General features: G+C 38.2%; 1 protein-coding gene across 2 annotated transcripts in view; it reads right to left on the bottom strand.

Annotated features, from left to right (window-relative positions):
- Positions 1 to 12700, bottom strand: part of zfyve9a (zinc finger, FYVE domain containing 9a) — a 43853-nt gene extending 31153 nt beyond the window's left edge. For both annotated transcript variants that reach the window (XM_030161444.1, XM_030161445.1), the window contains exon 1: positions 12486 to 12700. The gene's annotated coding sequence lies outside the window, so the exon portion shown is untranslated. The remainder of the gene's footprint in view (positions 1 to 12485) is intronic.
- Between the last annotated feature and the right edge of the window lie 274 nt (positions 12701 to 12974).

Here is a 12974-nt window from a genome sequence, read left to right as displayed (position 1 = left end):
GTTTTGCTACAAGAAGGACTGACGTTGCTTTGCTACAAGAAGGACTGACGTGAACTGAATGCATCAAGAAGAAATGAAGGAGAATTACGTGGATGTTTCCAAACTCCATCTGAAGACATGATCCAGGAGGCTAAAGTTTGGATAAAAACAGATCCTTAAGCAGGACATTGAACCTAAAAATTAACATTTCTGAGCTTACGTCACCAAGCTCAAGCCCCAATCTGAGAGAAACAGTGTGAGTTGAACTGAAAAAGTTGTTTTTAAAGGAGGCTCACAAGCCAGATCAAATACACAAGTTCGGCAGGAAGAACGGCCCAAAATTCACAAAACCAGAAGTTAAGTTATAGAATTTAAAAAGGCAAAGCATGCAAATATTAATCATCTGATATGTAAAAAATTAAGATATTAAAGATGACTTATAACATGATTCTAAAATTTCACATCATCAAAAGAGGAAGCGAGAGGAAGTATGCATTGAAACCAAATGTTCAGAATTGTGAAAAACTGAATATATTTAACCAAGCTATAGCCTATGCATTGGACAAGAGATGTCTTAAATCTTCTCACACCATTGTCTGAAAAACTCCCATGGACTGTGGGACAGTGCACACATAAACGCACACAAATACATCAACACAAGCAGACACAGACACGCCTTCACGAGGACAGGAGCCCGTCCCTGATTAAGATTTAATTACTCTGCAGAGGTGTTGAATAATGCATCTTTTTATCGAAGTGCGTGAAGCTGCTGTATTTTTAGACATGTAAACTTGGGACGATGCTTTCAGGGAGACATATGTGCAGGAGACAGAGTGTCAGTCAGAGTGCAGGAAAACAGCAGCCGCTACACTGTCTAGAGAAAATGTTGTGTATGAATACGCCGCTCCTGACTAGCTGACCTTTAACTCATCAGCTAATGACTAATCAAAAACTATTCAGCACACCAGCAACTGCATGTAACGTCACTTCACATTAAAACAAGAAAGCCTATTAAAAACAAACAGGATGTATGGAAAGCAAAAGATAATTACTGTTATTATATCAGACTGTCAATTATTATTCAGAAAACATACAAACATTGGGGATATTGAGTGCTAAAAATAAATATGCAATGTTAAACTTGTTCAGATCCTAGAAAGAGTTTGATTATTTTGCCAACAATTACAGAATCATTTTGGAAAGCAGTATAAAAAATGTTATATGAAACACGACTGAACCAGACAATGGAGTCTTTTCTATTTTTAAACCATTTCATGTCTCCAGCGTTTCACTACAGCCATGCTACAGCCTCCAGTGGTCAGTCAGACATGCTAATAATGAAATGGCCTTACAGAGTACTAACGCAATAAACCATGCCTGACTGGACGTCCCGGCATGGCAGCAAAATTAAATAAGACAAGGGCATAAACACTCGGAAAGCTCAGATGCACTAGAATGCTAAAACAGTTCATTAAGTCCCTGCTGTCAGAACAATATGCCACTTCCTGTTTTTTCATGAGAGGAGGCTGCATTCTCTTCCTGGACAATCCAATGAAAATGCTATATAATCAATCGTGCACTTTGACAGGTAATATTAATCTATTTAAAAAGCAGATCTTTATTATATAAAGGAATGTAATTATGGCAGTATTGTAATCTCAGACCATGCCCCAAATAGTTTGGTTTATGTAGATCCAGGTCTGGTATGAGATCCACCTAAATGGAAATTTCTGCAAATATGGCTGAAGGACTCAAGTTTAATGGCATACCATGAAACTCTAAATTGATGACTATTTCACTTTCAATACTTCTGAAACATCTGCATCCATTAGATGGGAAGCATTCAAAGCCTTTCTCAGAGGGCAAATAATCAACTTCACAAGTTCAATTTCAAAGAAGGCCAAACAAAAGCTGAGAATATTGAAATAAAAAAATTAGAAAATACAGAAAATATGTACTGTCCCAAACTACATCAAAAACTGTTGTCACTAAGATCACAATACAATGAAATTCCATCTTCAAAAGCCACAGCTAACTTGCTAAAACTGAAGTAAGCAGTCTTTGACCAAGGGGAAAAATCCCAATATCCCAATTAGGAAGGTTGATCACTGAATTAAAAACTGATAGCTTCATGCATTCATTCATTCATTCATTCATAGCTTGGAAACAATCTCTGACCCTGTGACAAAAAATGACTCCTTTAAGGCTTATTACGAAGGCCTATATAGTCCCGAATTTGCCCCTGGAAAACTAGACCCAAGCCCTTTCTCATATCTGGACAATATAAACATTCCTAAAACACAGGAGGAGGATAGCAAAAGACTAGGAGCAACTCTGACCTTGGAAGAGATCTCAGAGGCAAGAGAGAGCATGAAATCTGGAAAAGTTGCTGGGCCAGGTGGTCTGCCAATTGATATTTATAAGAAATTTGCAATAAAACTTAGGAAACCTCTCTTGGAAATGTTCATCCAATCTACTCAAAAAGGAATACTTCCCCCTACCTTAAGGGGGGCCCTAATTACACTTCTCCCAAAACCTAGAAAATCAGCTGATAGGTGTGAAAATTACAGACCAATTAACCTCTTAAATTCTGATTTAGAGATACTATGTAAAATTCTAGCAAAGCCACTGGAGTCTTTTGCCAGATATTATTAAGGAAGATCAAAATGGGTTCATGGTGGGACCTCTGGGATTTCACAATGTAAGGGTTTTAAATATTTTTGTATGAACAGAGGGGGATGTCAGATACAGCTTTCTTGGCATTAGATGCCGAGAAAGCTTTTGATAGGCTAAAATGGCCTTATTTATATGAACTCCTCAGACATTTCAGCTTGGGACAGGGATTTTGCAATTGGATTAAACTTCTGTATAATAATCATTATGCAAAAATAATTACCAAAAGCATTATCTCAAAACCAATAAAGATCGGGAGAGGCTGCAGACAAGGCTGCCCTCTGTCCCCGCTGTTATTTATATTAGCAATTCAACCTCTCACCATTGCTGTAAGGGACCACACCATGATCACGGGTATAAATCTCAAAGGGTTCAACCATCAAATAGCTCTTTATGCTGATGATGTGATTCTTTTTCTTAAAAATTTGGGAACATCAATTCCAGCTCTCTCAGACTTAAGAAATTTGGCCTTGTACCTGGTTCCAAAACTGATAATTCTAAGTCATCCATAATGCTTTTGAATACTGAGGAGAGGACAAACCCACCTGAATACACCTGTCTCTTCAGAAACGTGAATCATTTCACTTATCTTGGAATTCAAATAGTTCCAAAGCTGGAAGAAGTGGTCGAATACAATTATAATCCAATTATGGCCAACATTTTTAAAATCAGTGGAAAGATGGTCAAGTCTTCAAATCTCATTAATTGGCAGAATAAATATACTGAAAATGAATATCCTACCCAAACTTCTGTTGCAAAATATCCCCCTGCCACCCCCATCAGATTTTTTTCTTTAAAATTAAAAAAACTCTTTAACCAATTCCTATGGAACAATAGGCATCCCAGACTTTGCTTGTCCCTCTTATATTTGTCCTTTGACAAAGGAGGCCTGCAATGCCCTAATATGTTATGGTACTACTGGGCAGTCCAATTAAGAACAATAATGTTTTACTATGCTACAGATATTTCCCTCACATGGAGAAATATTGAATCACTGTCTCTTAAATTACCTCTTCTTAACTACATTCACTCATACTCATAAATTTAGAAATACAACAAACTCAAAAAGATTACACTTAATCCAATAGTTAAAAATATGATCTGTGTTTTGCAGGCTACCCAAAGATCCCTAAACGAAAACCTCCCCCCTTTCCATATTCAGCCCAATTTGGCGCAACAATAACTTTGCTCCAGGCAGAAATGACGGGGGCTTTAAAATGTGGGCAGACAGGGGGGTGGAAGTAGTGAAGGATGTCTATGGTAAGGATGAAAGGCTTCTAGCTTTTGATCAACTGGTGACTAAATTCAATATCCCCCATAGACATTTTTACAAATATTTGCAACTAAGGGATTTTATCAGGTCTTATCAAAGCAATTTTACAAAAATCCCTTCTATGTCAGTCTTAGAAAAAATTCTAACCAAAAATCCTTGTTGCAAAGGTATGATTTCCGAAATGTATGATTTGCTTATGTCATCTTCTGGATCTTCTGTTTCTAAACTTAATGCTTGGAAAACTGATTTACAGGAGGAGATAACTATGGAACAATGGAGGAAAGCCTGTGAGGTAACCCAAACACAGACAGGCAATACACATCTAAAACTGCTGCAATTTAATTGGCTAATGAGACTTTGTTTTACACCAGAAAAGCTTAACAAATTCAACATACAGATCCCAGATCTCTGTAATAGATGCAGAGAAGGGCACTTTGTTCCATTGTCTATGGTTATATCCAAAAATTATTATACTATAAAATTATTAAGTTATGTCCAAAAGTTAGAGGTATGTTACAGGAGATTTTATCAGTGAAACTAGTGCTAGAACCCAAGTTTTTTTATATTAGGATTATACCCTGAAGAAGTTCACATAAATCGTTATGAGAAAATCCTCATAAACCTGGGAATACAAGCAAAGAGAGTGATTGCTCTGTCCTGGAAAGAAATGGGCAAACCAAGCATAGCAAAATGGCTCAAAGAATTGTCTTTATATTTACCACTTGAACAAAAATCACATACACTTTAAAAGACAAACAAGACACTTTTGAAAAAGTGTGGGGCTGTTTCATTAATTATATTAAGAACAAAGATTTGACTTATCTGTTGCGGGTATCTGGGACATCATAATTATTCCCTGTACACATCCACAACCATATGCTTTATTCTGACAATACTACTCATCATCTGGAAGGACTCTCATGGATTCAAGCACTGATTTTAAATATACCTTTTGTCTGTTTGTTTGATTGTTTATATGGTTATATTTTGCATAGTTCAGCCCTGCAATGAACTGGCGACTTGTCCAGGGTGTACCCCGCCTTCGCCCCTATGTAGCTGGGATAGGCTCCAAGCGACCCCCGTGACCCTAGTGAGGATAAAGCGGGTTCAGAAAATGAATGAATGAATTTTGCATATATAGCCTGTAAAAATCTCAATAAATATATTATTGAAAAAAAAAGAAGAAAAGAAAAAAAAAAAAGGAGATCTTTGGGTATCTGGCTCTGGTATTTCTCTTCAAGGTCCACTTCATACATTTTAATTTGTGAGAGCAAGAAAAGCCTAATAAGTCTAATTAATAATGGTGTGTTCTTCTTAAATGCAGGCTCAGTCAATACGTCTGGCAGGATAAATCCTCTGGGCTAATATGGGTAAAGGCATTTAAGAGTAAAAATTTTGGTCTTAAACTTTGAGGATGACGTAAGAGTTTTACTTCAAATTAAGAATAAATGACCGGCATAAATGTCCCTAAGTGTTCAGAGTGAGCCTCGGCTTTTAAAGTATTTAAGAGAGCTTGAGATGAATCTTAACCTGGTTAGGAGTCTCCAGCTGATGGCTGCAATACAAAGAAGAGATGTTTTGGAAACATACAATGACATTAAACCACCAAAAACAAGTCAAGTCTTTTGAATGACTGTCATTACAATAATAACCTTAATATACAGTACAGGCCAAAAGTTTGGACACACCTTCTCATTCTTTGCATTTTCTTTATTTTCATGACTATTTACTTTGTAGATTCTCACTGAAGGCATCAAAACTATGAATGAACACATGTGGAATTATGTACTTAACAAAAAAGTGTGAAATAACTGAAAACATATCTTATATTCTAGTTTCTTCAAAGTAGCCACCCTTAGCTCTGATGACTGCTTTGCACACTCTTGGCATTCTCTTGATGAGCTTCAAGAGGTAGTCACCTGAAATGGTTTCCTAACAGTCTTGAAGAAGTTCCCAGAGATGCTTAGCACTTGTTGGCCCTTTTGCCTTCACTCTGCGGTCCAGCTCACCCCAAACCATCTCGATTGGGTTCAGGTCCGGTGACTGTGGAGGCCAGGTCATCTGGCGCAGCACTCCATCACTCTCCTTCTTGGTCAAATATCCCTCACACAGCCTGGAGGTGTGTTTGGGGTCATTGTCCTGTTGAAACATAAATGATGGTCCAACTAAACGCAAACCGGATGGAATGGCATGTCACTTCAGGATGCTGTGGTAGCCATGCTGATTCAGGTTGCCTTCAATCTTGAATAAATCCCCAACAGCGTCACCAGCAAAGCACCCCCACACCATCACACCTCCCCCTCCATGCTTCACGGTGGGAACCAGGCATGTAGCATCCATCCGTTCACCTTTTCTGCGTCGCACAAAGACACGGCGGTTGGATCCAAAGATCTCAAATTTGGACTCATCAGACCAAAGCACAGATTTCCACTGGTCTAATGTCCATTCCTTGGGTTTCTTGGCCCAAATAAATCTCTTCTGTTTGTTGCCTCTCCTGAGCAGTGGTTTCCTAGCAGCTATTTGACCATGAAGGCCTGATTCACGCAGTCTCCTCTTAACAGTTGTTGTAGAGATGTGTCTGCTGCTAGAGCTCTGTGTGGTATTCATCTGGTCTCTAATCTGAGCTGCTGTTAATTTGCGATTTCTGAGGCTGGTGACTCAGATGAACTTATCTTCAGCATCAGAGGTGACTCTTGGTCTTCCTTTCCTGGGGCGGTCCTCATGTGAGCCAGTTTCGTTGGAGCGCTTGATGGTTTTTGCGACTGCACTTGGGGACACATACAAAGTTTTTGAAATTTTCTAGACTGACTGACCTTCATTTCTTAAAGTAATGATGGCCACTCGTTTGTCTTTACTTAGCTGATTGGTTCTCGCCATAATATGTATTCTAACAGTTGTCCAATAGGGCTGTCAGCTGTGCATCAACCTGACTTCTGCACAACACAACTGATGGTCCCAACCCCATCAATAAGGCAAGAAATTCCACTAAGTAACCCTGACAAGGCACAGCTATGAAGTGAAAACCATTTCAGGTGACTACCTCTTGATGCTCATCAAGAGAATGCCAAGGGTGTGCAAGGCAGTCATCAGAGCTAAGGGTGGCTACTTTGAAGAAACTAGAATATAAGAGATGTTTTCAGTTATTTCACACTTTTTTGTTAAGTACATAATTCCACATGTGTTCATTCATAGTTTTGATGCCTTCAGTGAGAATCTACAATGTAAATAGTCATGAAAATAAAGAAAATGCGAAGAATGAGAAGGTGTGTCCAAACTTTTGGCCTGTACTGTATATATGGTAGTAATCGCTTTGCATGGCGAATGTGAACCCCATATGTGAAACTTAAAAAAGGGACAGTCATGATTAGAATAAAGTTATTTGATATGATGACAGAAAACAGGAAATGTCTCATATTGTGCTCTTTTCTGTCTTTCATTGTGTTGCAAGTCATTTATTTTTCTGTTCAAAAAAAAAGTTCAATCCTTGGACAATAGGCCTGTAACAGTACACAACATTTTTAGTTTGGTACATTTTCAGTTTTAAAAGCCATGTTTTTTTGTTTTTTTTTTCAGTTTGGTACGGGAAGAAAGAAAACCCCTTAAAATGTCTTTAATGCATTCATTAAGAATTTTTTAACATTTTCCCCCAATTTTAGGAGACAATAGAATATAGAAAAACAGGAGTGATATTCTGCTGCTATAAATCAAATAGAATATAAAATAAATAAAATATTACTAAATGTATTTTAGTATTGCACTTTTCCCTGAAATGTAGTTTTGAACAAACAACAAAGATCAAATCACAGTTGTCAGTTCACATTGTGCATAAAAACAACAACATTCCACATGAAGTGTAACATTAACAAGAGAGCAAACTGGTATTCTCTTAAACTTAAGAGCAACATAGACAACAAAATTAACCAAATTATTTATTTTAGGACACATAAACTGTTTAGGCTACTGTGTGTATTTTTGTGTGTGTGTAGGGTGCGATTTGTCAAAAACACAAAGGGGGGGATTTTTTTTTTTTTTTTTTTTTTGGGGGGGGGGGGGTGCATTAATATACATGGGTATGCGGTCCATAACTAACGCTGGCGAGAAACCAAAGTGAAACTTTACTATCAATGTCCAACTCCCAGGTTCTATTCCTCTATTACACAGCGTGTGTGTGCGAGACAGGGAGACAGACAAACAGAGAGAATAAAAGTGTAAGTGTTTGAGAACCGGACATTGGCGGTTGTCTTTCACCTGAACCCATAGTGATCCCCAACAGGACTGTAATGATGGCAGAGGGTCTTCTGTCTCTTCCTTCCAGGTTCACATCATATTTGTTTTTTTTTTTTTTTAACCTTATATCAGCTGCTATTTCGTATTTCGGGTCAATGTGCGCTCCTTCAATACATCCATGCGGACCTTGCACGGATTTAAAGTTCCGCATCGACCAACGTCTTCAGCTGCTTTATCTTTTTCTCAACACACTGTGCCGTTTCAGTACAGCTGTGTACCAAACCGAACAGGTGCGTACCAAACACTTCGGTTCAGTATGTGTACTATTACAGGCCTATTGGACAATGCTGTATATTCCTCTACATGAATGGGAAGAAACATGAGAGTATGGATTCAGTCTGAACAGGAGCAGGACTCCAACAACTACTGAGACCAAACAATAAATTCCAACCTAAAAGAGGGGCTACCTCTGTCACATGTACCTTGTTTGGGTATGAAAAATATGTCACAGACCAAACAAACCAAAAAGGTCTGAAAGGACAAAAGGATGCAATTTAACATACATCTCATTGCAAAAATTAGTACAAACAAGCAATCTTTGTTGTGTTGAGATATTATGGATTTGCTGACAGTCAGTAAAGAAACATGCCATGACAGTGTGTGAAACATGCCATTTTTTAAGCAACTTGAAGTTTGCATTTGTGTTAAAAAAAAAAAAAAAATTGAAAAAAAAAATACACATTTAAAAATTTGTGATCTGTGAATTGCTCTTGAAAACAAAGCAGACTCAAACTGTAATCACATTTGTAATACTGCCCACAATAATCACAATAAGACTTTTTATTAAACTTTACAGACCTCATTCTTGCACAAGCTGCGTTTGAGTCTATTGTTGGACCAGTTTGTGGCACAACTTACAGTTTTTCAGCCATTTCTGAAATATGTTTACTATTTCCCTTTTTACATTTATACAGATAGAGATACAGGTGAACTTTACTGATCTCCAGGGGCATTTTTTTAACCAGCTCAATAGAATAAAAAGGAAGACCAAATAATCAGACTGGGATGTTGTAGAATATTATACTGTGTACTTTGTTATAAGCTTAACTGAGAATTAAGCTTAACTTAAAGTTTCAGAGGAATTAATGATGACAGAGTGGACATTAAACTGTGATAAACAGTGTGATGCACCACTGCCTCATAACCTCTGGAAGCCTGGTACATTGATATAAAGTGATGCTATGTGAAGGATGCTTTGGTAGGCATCATTGTATGTCAGAGTCGTGTCACTAAAACCTCCCACTTAATTAGGAGGTCCTTTTTTTGTGCTTGGGGCCTGCTTTTACTAAGAAATGATCAACTTGAGTCAAAGACTAAAACCGTACTTAAAAGGATTAGTTATTTTACATTTCTAAGCTCTGGATTTCACCAGGCATGATATAAATGAAAGAGACAACATAGGTTAGTTATTAGGCTATGTTATACTTGTTCTATGTTATGTTATTAATGTTTCACTCACTTACACTTTTGAGTGATGCTGCAACTAATTGCCTATTTATTGACTGACTTTTATTAGCAATAAATCCATCCTTAATTATCTCGATAAACTTAACTAAACTCTTATAAATATCTTAATAGCTCTATAAGGCCCATTTTATTTTCTAGGGGTGTACAAATACACTTGAGTTTTGTACAAGGTTTTATGATATTGGATCAATCGCCACAACACTGCTTTTGATTGCAGTACTGTACTGCAAAAGCCTATAGGACTTGTACTGAATCATAACCCCTATTATCATGATGCAGGATTTTCCCTACCATTATAAAATATAGTCTAAGCACGTATGTTTTTGCATGGTGTAAAAGGGAAGAAAGAGAAAAATTCTGCAAGTAAAGCACATGGAGTTTGTTAAATAAGCTTTATAAGCTAAAAGTTTATGGGTGGGGTCATCTATTATTCATGAAATTGCAATTGTGTGTTGATGAAATCAATGACTTCATGAGGCTTTTTTCGTGTTTTTTTGAGCTACATTCTAGACACTTAAGATTAACAAATCACAATCAATTCATGACACTTCTCTGTATGTATGTGTATATGTATATATAGACATGCGCACGCAAGTAAAACAAGTAAAACACATGCTCCCAAATGTATTTATATATTAAAAATGAATGATTGTTTAATTGTTGTTACAACTCTAGTTTTGCGGTGGGGAAACACCTTTTTCTGTGTCAAAGAATTACGGCTGATCACCTTATATAATAGTAGTTAGAATGATATTTGTTTTCCCTTTCCAGTCTGAACTTCCTAGAAATGCAAGCTCACATCCTGGTTAATAGTGTTTTTAGCGTCCATGCTCCAGACAGTGTCTACTTAGGGCGAACACAGGAAACCTCAAATGATCACTTCCTCTCTTTAAGAATGGACCAGCATCAATTTTATAACAAAGCGATCGCATGACTGAGTGACACATTATTATGCAATGTTTCACGCCGTGAATGGGAATGGACTGGGAGTTGTCGTCCTCTGGTAATTTTTTTTTTTTTTTTAAATGTAGTTCCAACAGATTCTGCCATATATATATATATATATATATATATATATATATATATATATATATATATATATATATACACACATACACACACACACACACTTTTTTTTTTTTTTTTAAACATACAAGCAACAAATATAGAAGACTAAAATGCCACAGGTTTCTGCTCTCCAAAGCTTACACTCATTCACACATTCATGAAAAAAAACAAAGATAATTTCTTTTACAAGGGAAGTTTAAAAGGTAAATCAGCTGAGATTTGAAGATGGAAAGGTAAAGACAAGGGAAGCTGTCCTCCTGCTACAAAGAGCTCCTCTGCTTCACAGCAAGTGTCAAAAGCTATTATGAGCTTCCTTTCTCCCTTATGTTTTGATCTACATTTAACCACCACAAGACAAAAACAGAGAAAAAAAGAGACAGGCTTCTGGGCTGCCATCAGGGAGAGACTTGTAATACTTTCTGAAAGCATACAGTAACCTACATCTGGGAAGTCTCTGCCTACAAGAGCCTGTTGGATCAGACTCCTCAATAAAACCCTCAAAGGTTTCAAAACCGCTTTGAGATGTAGTAGGATATCATCTTCTACTGCTACAGGTAAAAAGCCTTATCAAATTTCATGTTTAAGCCTCACATCCAGCGTGGACAATCAGTTTGTCTGTCTGCTGGGCACGTGCCAAATAGGACCAGACAAGTAAATTATAGGTGTTATACACAGCCTTGAGCCTTGCCAGTAATATGAATGGTACGGGGAGAAGCACTTTAATGCCAACTGATCTTCTCAGTAGAGATGGTATTCAATCTTCTCAATAGAGATGGTATTCAAGGAGGCACTGTTTGTGTGTGGTGGGCCCACTTGTCCATAAATCCACCTCCACATCTTGGACTACGCCTTGCAGACCAAATGGTGAGGTAAATGCAAAAATCACCAAGGCACCTAAAAACTGTGAGGAGCAGATAGGTGACCATTAGCTTGGATTATGCAACCATAAGTGGCAGTGTGGCTGTGCCTTCTGCCTACAGGCCAAAAACTCTCTCAGACAGTAAATATTACTCACAGGTGGACTGGACAAACACATGGAAAACTACTCTGTGTTATTAAGTGCAGGAAGCTAAAAGAGAAGAGCTGGAAAAGCACAGCAGTTTAGGTTTGTTTGCACCAGAACTTGGATACTTAGTTGTATTAGCTGTGGTGCTAGCTGCATTTAACGTACACACCATCCCACGGAAGGCCACGAATAAGTTTACCAAACTGTTGTGTCATAGCTGCTTCCATAATAAGGTGGACTATATCGTTTTAGAAGCTAACAGTCGTAGTGGTTGACAGTAAGCCGTAGACAGGAGCTGAAGCTGCCAGGGTTAGCTCCGGCGGTTCAGCGGGCAGTCGTGAACGGAGTGACGGTAACGACTTGCTGCTCCGGTGGGCAGTCACACTGCCGCGGACTTGGTGGGGGTGTAGGTAGCGGTCAGTTTCACAAGGCTTCATTTCTCCATTTGTCGTTAATACTAGGGATTTAGATATTGTTTTGTTAGTGATAATCTCCAGCTCGTGACGGTTAAGAGGAGGTTAACGTGTTGTGTAACTGACGTAAAACAGTGTTACGGTAACACCACCTTGTCGGTATTCCCTCCGTTGAGCTAGCTAAACAAACCACACAATGCAAACAACGCCGAACCACGCTGCTTTCGAGTAGTTAATACTTGCCGTTGAAATGGCGGTGAATCATTTGCAATAACACTACAGACCTGGGAAATGCCATGAAAACAATCCAGTTACTCACCGGAGGAATCCTCATCTTTACGGACAGTCCCACCGAGACCCTCCGGTAGTACCAGTCATACCTAAGCGCCTTTCGCAGCTATTTTTAAGTATCCCCGTGTAGTGGAGACCCTCCACTGCCACATTCATACAGCACAAGTCGGGAAGTACAGCCTGTAGTCTACCGTAGTTGTGCGACAGCAGCACTCAAGGATCCTCCCCCAAGGGTTAATATTGGGAAAATGAGGAGCAGTGTGAAGTATGACACAAACAACATGGCGCACATCCGGTGAGCCCTTTCACAATAAAAGAATAAACGACTAAGCAATATTGTAGTAGTTATGTAAGTGTACGGGGAAAATAAATAAACAACCTAATAAGTAAGGGATAAGTTTAGTTAGGGGAAATATTATTGAGTGTGTTTCAGTAAATGTAGCTAGCTACTCTACAGCACAGTTTATTCAATAAAATGAGTATTACATGTGCTCCTGTTGCGTGTATAATTTGTCAC

This window comes from Sphaeramia orbicularis, chromosome 17, assembly GCF_902148855.1.
Source record: "Sphaeramia orbicularis chromosome 17, fSphaOr1.1, whole genome shotgun sequence".
Taxonomy (NCBI): domain Eukaryota; kingdom Metazoa; phylum Chordata; class Actinopteri; order Kurtiformes; family Apogonidae; genus Sphaeramia; species Sphaeramia orbicularis.
This window is presented reverse-complemented; position numbering and strand designations above follow the sequence as displayed.